This window comes from Zingiber officinale, chromosome 3B (genome assembly GCF_018446385.1).
Source record: "Zingiber officinale cultivar Zhangliang chromosome 3B, Zo_v1.1, whole genome shotgun sequence".
In the NCBI taxonomy this organism is placed as follows: Eukaryota; Viridiplantae; Streptophyta; class Magnoliopsida; order Zingiberales; family Zingiberaceae; genus Zingiber; species Zingiber officinale.
Window position 1 is genome coordinate 101,683,008 of NC_055991.1, and position 7,313 is coordinate 101,690,320.

Consider the following 7,313-nt stretch of genomic DNA (forward strand, 5'->3'; position numbering starts at 1 on the left):
TGGATCTTCCATGGCCAGTAGAATTTCATCTTCAATCACTTGAGCTACGTACTTTGGAGATTGCACGTCAACATAGAACGCCGTCATGATCGATGTGACCCCTCAAACCTTAGTCTCCTCTAGAGCATATCTTTATTGTATCGTTGAAAATTCTATCTTCTTTTCGACTTTGTTTGAAGTGGTCATGGTAGCATGACTTTCTGGCAGTAGACTGATCGGTGCTTAGACGATTGGGCATGCGTGTTCACTGAGGCCCTTGGTTGCTCCACAAGTGTGGACTGAGGGTGATATTTTTATTAATTTTACCAAAAATTTAATCTCTGTTTGTAGTCCTAATTTTTAAGATTCACCGATTTGAATTTATCAAGCAATTTTTACACTGCTCATTGTTCCCATGAAAAATTAGAAAAATTATATTCACACATATTACTCATATTCAAGCTGATACCCTGTCGGATTAAAATAGACAAAGCCTTTGTAATTTGAATAATCTTAAGTATTAATTTTTTATTCATATGAGCCATTAATTTATAACGATTTAGTCGAAAATAACCATTTATATTTCTATTTGATCATTTTTTTTTTGACCAATTCAACAATTCCAACAAAATATGGGTAGGATGCATAAATCTTTAAAAAAAAAAACCCATGTCTAAACTTGTATATATCATAGACCTACATGGAGCATAGCATTATTACAATTTTTAAGACAGGAATTGTTTGATTCACTTAATAATAAATTTTTAAATTTTTTTTCCGGATAAAATATTAAAATGCTTAGAGAAATTAATTAAAAAAAAGGATTTTGAATTCTAATAAAAATAAATATTTTGAAGAACGATCTTATAGTTATGTTTGAAATTTAGTTGATAGGCTATAAATAAATTAAAAAGAAGATAATTTACCTCCAAAATTAATCAATTAAAATTTTAAAAAAATATTTTTTAAAGAATATTTACAATTAGTAACATTATTTTAATGATACTAGCGATCGTGAAATTGAAGTGGGGGCATCTGTTCCATCAAAGCTATACATAGCTCCGTCCTTAGTTACGCGTGTAATATAATACATGAACGTATGCGAGTAACGGACTCTTCTTCATAAAAAATTAATTTAATTCTTTATATAAGATATTAAACTGATAAGAACAAATACTACACTTAATCTTAGCAAAAAGGTCGCCCATAAATTGGGTAAAGGTGTATCAGACCTATGCAATAGTGCAATGTTAGGGTGACGCTCAGCAGCAAGCTACTATAACGAACTTCCCCTTATAAAAATTAATTTAATATAATATTTGATTAGGACTGTAAACAAGCTGAATTGAGTTGAACAGTAAGAGGTTCGAGCTCAGTTCATTATCCCTAAACTTGAGTTCGGCTCAAGTTCAATTCAAACTTTAGTTCTTAAGCTCGAATTTGGCTCATAATAAAATTAACTAGCTCAAGCTCAGCTCAATATATATAATAAGATAAACGAGCTTCTTAACGAGCATGTTCGCGAGTCTCTTAACGAACACTTTTGCAAGTTTCTAAATGAACATGTTTGCGAACTCACGAACCAAAAATTGTTAAGCTCGAGCTTGACTCGATAATATTTTCGAGCTCGAAATCAGGCTTGAGCTTGGCTCGAACGAACTCGAACAAATTTTTTTACGAGCCAAGACTCGAATAGTGTTGGTCCTCGGTCGACTAGCAAGAGGGGGTAAATTGTCTCGAAAAAGCAAACATGCCTTTCTTGAAACTTACAGCTTGATTAACATAACCACTTTTTTAGAATAAAACTAAAATGAATAAATTAAAAGAGACTATCAATTTTTACTTGGTTACAACCGGGGAGGTTGTTAATCGTAGACGTTGAAAGCACTAATTAGATTCTCCTTTTATCATAGGCGGAGAAGCCTCTTACAAGCGTTGGAAGCACAGAACTTAAAAACAGAGATGTAGTTCGAAGTACAGAAAATGTTGAATTGAACTACTGAGACTAGAGCTCTATTTATAGTCTGTTGGTTGAATCTGACTGTTTGTTAACATGGCAGCTTCGGGAGACTGGAAGGGCTCCAGGCACCTGAGTGTAGATAAAACTTTATCTACATCGCAACGGCTGGTGTTGATAAAACTTATTTGGTCCAAGCGCTTGGAATAGCTCCAGACACTTGGAACAACTCCGGGCGCCCAGAGCGCCTTCGATAAAGGCACGTTGAGGAGGTGCCCTAGGGTGCCCAGGGTGGTCTGGGAGCTTTGACCAGTCCGAGCGTCTGGACTTAGTCTAGGCTCTCGAGCAGTAAACTTCTTGTTGACTGTCCGATTTCTTCTCTTCATTTGGGTGATTTCGGCTATCTAGAATATGACTCACCCGAATCCATTTTCTAGCGTTTTCCTCGAGCAAGTTTCTGCTCTTGCTTCTCGCCCTCGAAAATACTGTGCACCTCCTTCTCGTCTGCTAGCCTACTCTTCCGTAGCACCTCGTCTCTCGGACGCACCGAGCCCGTTGACTCTCTCCCGTGTCGTCCTTCTTGTTAGCTGTGTCTTTCGCTCAACTTCTTGTGCTCTTAAGTTCCTGCACACTTAGACACAAGACATCAAACACACACAGGACCTAACTTAAATTGGTTAACCACATCAAAACTACCTCGGGATCCATACAATCTTGCCTTTTTGATGTGCATCAACCCGAGTTAGAGTTAGGGTAAAAACATAATTTTAATAAAATGAAAATCAAAACTGAAATTTTGCAAACTACAAAATTACAAACATAACCTCCCCTAGACTTTAGCTCTCATCTCCGCCTTTGATCATAGCATAAAATAAAGTCGGGGAAAATAAAGTTAAAAAATTTAAAACTTTTTCTAAGAGTTAAGGCGATTTAATAATCACATTTATAAATTTTATTTAAAAATAAGTTTAACATTTCAAAAATTTTGAAAATTTCTCTTAAAGTTCAACAGAAGTATATGAATATACAGAAAAATTTTCATGAAAAATTTAGAAGTATTTTAACACAAACAAATTATTTTGCATAGACATAGTTTTTGCAAGTTAAATTAAAAAAAACATTTTTATTCAAATAAATCTTTCAATTTTTTAAGTATTGAGAACAGAATGCACAGTTAACAAAAAAATTAAATTTTTCAAAATAAGTTTTCAAGATTTTTAGTTTTAAAAATAAAGTTTTCAGTAAATAATCCATAGAAAATTTATTATTTAAAGAAAATTTATAAAAAATATTTTAAAATAGAAATTCAATGATTCTATCACTATATAAAATTTGGATAAAAATTTCGAACAGAAAGATTGTACGAAAGAAGCTAGACATGATTCTTTTAGAAAAATATTTTTTAAAAATATTTTTTTTAATATAAAAATCAGGTTGATTTGTCTCTTTATTCAAAATATAAGGGTAATTCTATAAAAAAAATTAGGTTTTTTTAAAATACTTATCCATTTTAAATTATGATTTTTCAATTAAAAATTCAAAAAAAATAATAAAAAAATTCTAAAAAAATTAATACTGAGAGATTTTTCATTCAAGCAATAGAGTAAAAATTTTCAGCAATAAAATGTTAATAGTAGGCATATAAACTTAATTTTTTAAGTAAAATTAATATTCTAACGAAAAAATATTTATTTATACTAAGCAAGATTTTAGTATCCAAAATAAATTTTTACTTACAGGATTGATAAGAAATTTCTTTGATACATTTTTATGATATTTTTATAATTTATTACTTATGATATTTAAGATACCAATTTATGCTTCTATAATTTCTCCAGGTATTTTGATTAATACATGCAAAAATTTTAGATTTTTCAATTTGTTCCTTCAAATTTTTATTTTCATCTTTTAATTTATCACACATTTCTAAAGGACATATATTTTTCAATTCTAAAATTTCCTTTTTCAAATTATTATTATTTTTTTATTTAAGTGTATAAAATGATCTAGTAATAGATTTAATACCTGTATATAATTGGTCAGGGGTATTAAACATACCTCACTTATCGGATCTACTCTGAAGTTTGTTTCTTCCTCCTCGCATTAGCTTTTTTTGAGGAGCCTCCCCCTTCGTTTATGCTCTTGTCCTAGTGACTTGCCATCAGTGCAAGTCCAACGTACTCCTCCAAATCTGATTCTAATGACAACTCGTCCCAAGTCGCCTTTAGAGTTTTTTGCTTTGTTGTGCTTGGACCTTGCTTGTTGTCCTTCTTATTCAGCTTTGGGCAGTCCTCCTTGATGTACCCCTCTTCATTACAGTTATAACATCTTATCTTCCTTGCTCTTATTTTCTTTGCCTGCACTTGATTAAATTTATTAGATCTAAAGAATTTCTTAAATTTCCTTATCATATATATTGATTCGTCATCATCGAGGGAAGTGTCGGCGTCTGATTCATCCTTCTTGGCTTTTAGGGCAATATTTTTAGATTTTTCTATTTCTTGATTATCGACACGATGAGACTCGTAAAGTTCAAAAGTTGAAAATAAATTTTCAAGAGTACTTGCCTCGAGATCCTTAGAAATATAGTAAGCATCTACTAAGGCTGACCACTCTTGAGTTCTCGGAAAGGGATTAAGTACATACCTTAAAGAGTCATAATTTGTTATCTTTTCTCCAAGGTTATTGAGTTGGGTGATCAAATCTTTGATCCTTGCATGGAGTTGGGCTACCATTTATCTCTTGTTCATCCGGGAGTTCGTTAGTTGGCTTCAGAAGATGCCCCCCCCCCCCTTTGCAAGTTTGGCTTCTGAAGTACCTTCGTGAAGCTCCAAGAATTTTTTCCAAAGATCTTTGGTCCAGTCGTAGATTCCGATTCAGTTGACCTCCTGGGGCGGAAGAATACTAAGCAGATGGAACTCTGCTTTTCTATTTGCTACGAAGTCTGATTATTCCATCTTCGTCCATGTGTACTCTTCTTTCTTGGCTCCTTGTTGATCCGTAGGTGTTACAAAAACCATATTTTATAATTAATAAGATTTCAAAATCAATCTTGAAGAATACCTCCATGCGCCTTTTCCACATTGCGAAGTTTCCCTCAACTTTTGGCGGGTAGATGCCAGATCCGACCATTTCTTTTGGTTCAGATGATAGTTAGTCCTTTTGAGACTAACTTGACTCTGATACCACTTGTTGGTCCTCGGTCGGCTGACAAGAGGGGATGAATTGCAATGAAAAAGCAAACAGAATTTTCTCGAAACTTACCGCTTGATTAATACAACCACTTTATTAGAATAAACTAAAATGCATAAATTAAAAGATGCTAATGATTTTTTACTTGGTTACAACCGGGTAGGTTGTTAATCCAAGATGTTGAAAGCACTAATCAAATTCTTTTTTTGTCGTAGGCGGAGAAGCCTCTTACAATCGTTGGAAGCACATAACTTGAAAATAGAGATGTAGTTCGAAGTACAGAAAGTGTTGTATTGAATTATTAAGACCAAGACTTTATTTATAGCCTGCTGGTCAAATCTGACCATTTAGTGATGTGGCAACTTCGGGCTCCTAGAAGGGCTCCGAGTACTTAGGTGTGGATAAAACTTTATCCACGTCGCAACGGCTCGCAATGACTAGTGTTGATAAAACTTATTTGGTCCAGACGCCTGGAACAGCTTGGCCACCCAGGCTGCCTTCGATAAAGGCACGTTGAGGAGGTGCCCTAGGCTGCCCAGGGCAGTCTGGGTGCATAGACCAGTCAACTTCTTGTTGACTATGTGGTTTTTACTCTATTCTCTTGAGTGATTTTGACCATCCGAAATAGGGCTCACTGATAAAGCGCGTATCCAATCTGTCACATCCGCTAATCAAATTGTACAAATGTATATTCCACTGAACCCCTTAATTAAACAATAATGTTGTAGTAACGAGCCCAGGATCGATCCGAGGAACCAACGGTAGAATGTAATTTAGGATTATCTTTATTTCCTATTTTTGGGGTTTTCGATATAAAAATGGAATTGGGGGGAATTAAACTTGAATTTAAATCTAACAAATGAAAAGTACAGCGGTAAAGAAATTAATCTAAAGCATAACTAAAACCTAACTATGTGCCAATGAACAAATCATTACGCATTGTCACACTACGTTGTGATAAATCCATCAACACACTTAAACTAAATATGAAATAACAAGACAGAAATAAAATCTAATCTAAGCAGAATTTAAACCCTAACTTAGAACTTAAACATTAAACAATTAACTAAGCATCAAACAAGAATTAAACAACTACTAAACATGAATTAAACTTCAACAAAACAAAGAAATGCTAAATTGCAATGATAAGAGCACTAATAAAACACTAATAAAACAAAATAAATCTTAACCAATCCAACTCACAACCAATCCATACAAGTTTCACACTCTTGCCGTCACACAAGAGTGCCAAAATCGTGACCACCCAATTCCGGACCTCAATGGATCGTCTCAGCTGCGTATCAGCTCAAGGAAGGTTCAAAAACGCCGACGGACCACCCCCGACGAGCTGAAACAACCCTAAACCCAAGAAAATGCCGAAAATCTGAAAATCTGCCTCTGGATCTGATGGAAGGCTGTGGAACGTGGATGAACGTCGAGTGAAGCTCAGGAACACCGGAAGACCACCTCCGAATGTTGCTGATGGGAATCGGAGCTTGGATTTGGAGGACCACCGCCAAATCGAGCTGGAAAAGGAAGATGCCGCGAGCCAAATTCCACCGGAGAGAACACCCTCCGATGACTCCAGAAGATCGGGATGACACCGCCGAGAAGCTTACCACCGAGATTGAAGCTTGAGAGATCGATTGGAGAAGAGAAAGGGGCCGAAATCCAGAGAAATGCCGCGGGGACGAAGCTGCTGTGCGTGGAGGATTCAACGAAGAAGAAAGAACACTGTAGCTTCTGTTTTGAATCAGATCTGGATCTGGAATGGACGGTTGAGATGATTCCGGGCTAAATCAACGGTGAAAAGTCATCCAAAATCTGATCCGAAGGTACTGATGTTGATCTAGGATCTGGATCTACCCTCCCGTAAGTCGTATCGATCAGATCATCACTGGATGGCCCAGATCTGCTGATCTTCAATGAACGGCCCAGATTACTCCGGCTGGATCAATGGCTGGATGAACTCAGATCTGGATCAAAACTTATGGATCTTCATCAATGGCTCATATCTGCTCCCCATTAAGTTGGATCGGCCAGATCTTCAACGGATGGTCCGGATCTGTCCTATTCTTGATGAACGACCCATAATGCTCCAAAGCTTGATCTTTTTGTTTGAACTCCGATTGGAGCCCAATTTCGGTCCAAATAGATCCAAATTCAAGATCCTTTGATGCCTACA

General features: G+C 35.5%; 1 pseudogene; it reads right to left on the reverse strand.

Annotated features, from left to right (window-relative positions):
- Positions 1-1,033: 1,033 nt before the first annotated feature.
- Positions 1,034-1,194, reverse strand: LOC121968717 (annotated as a pseudogene).
- Positions 1,195-7,313: the final 6,119 nt, after the last annotated feature.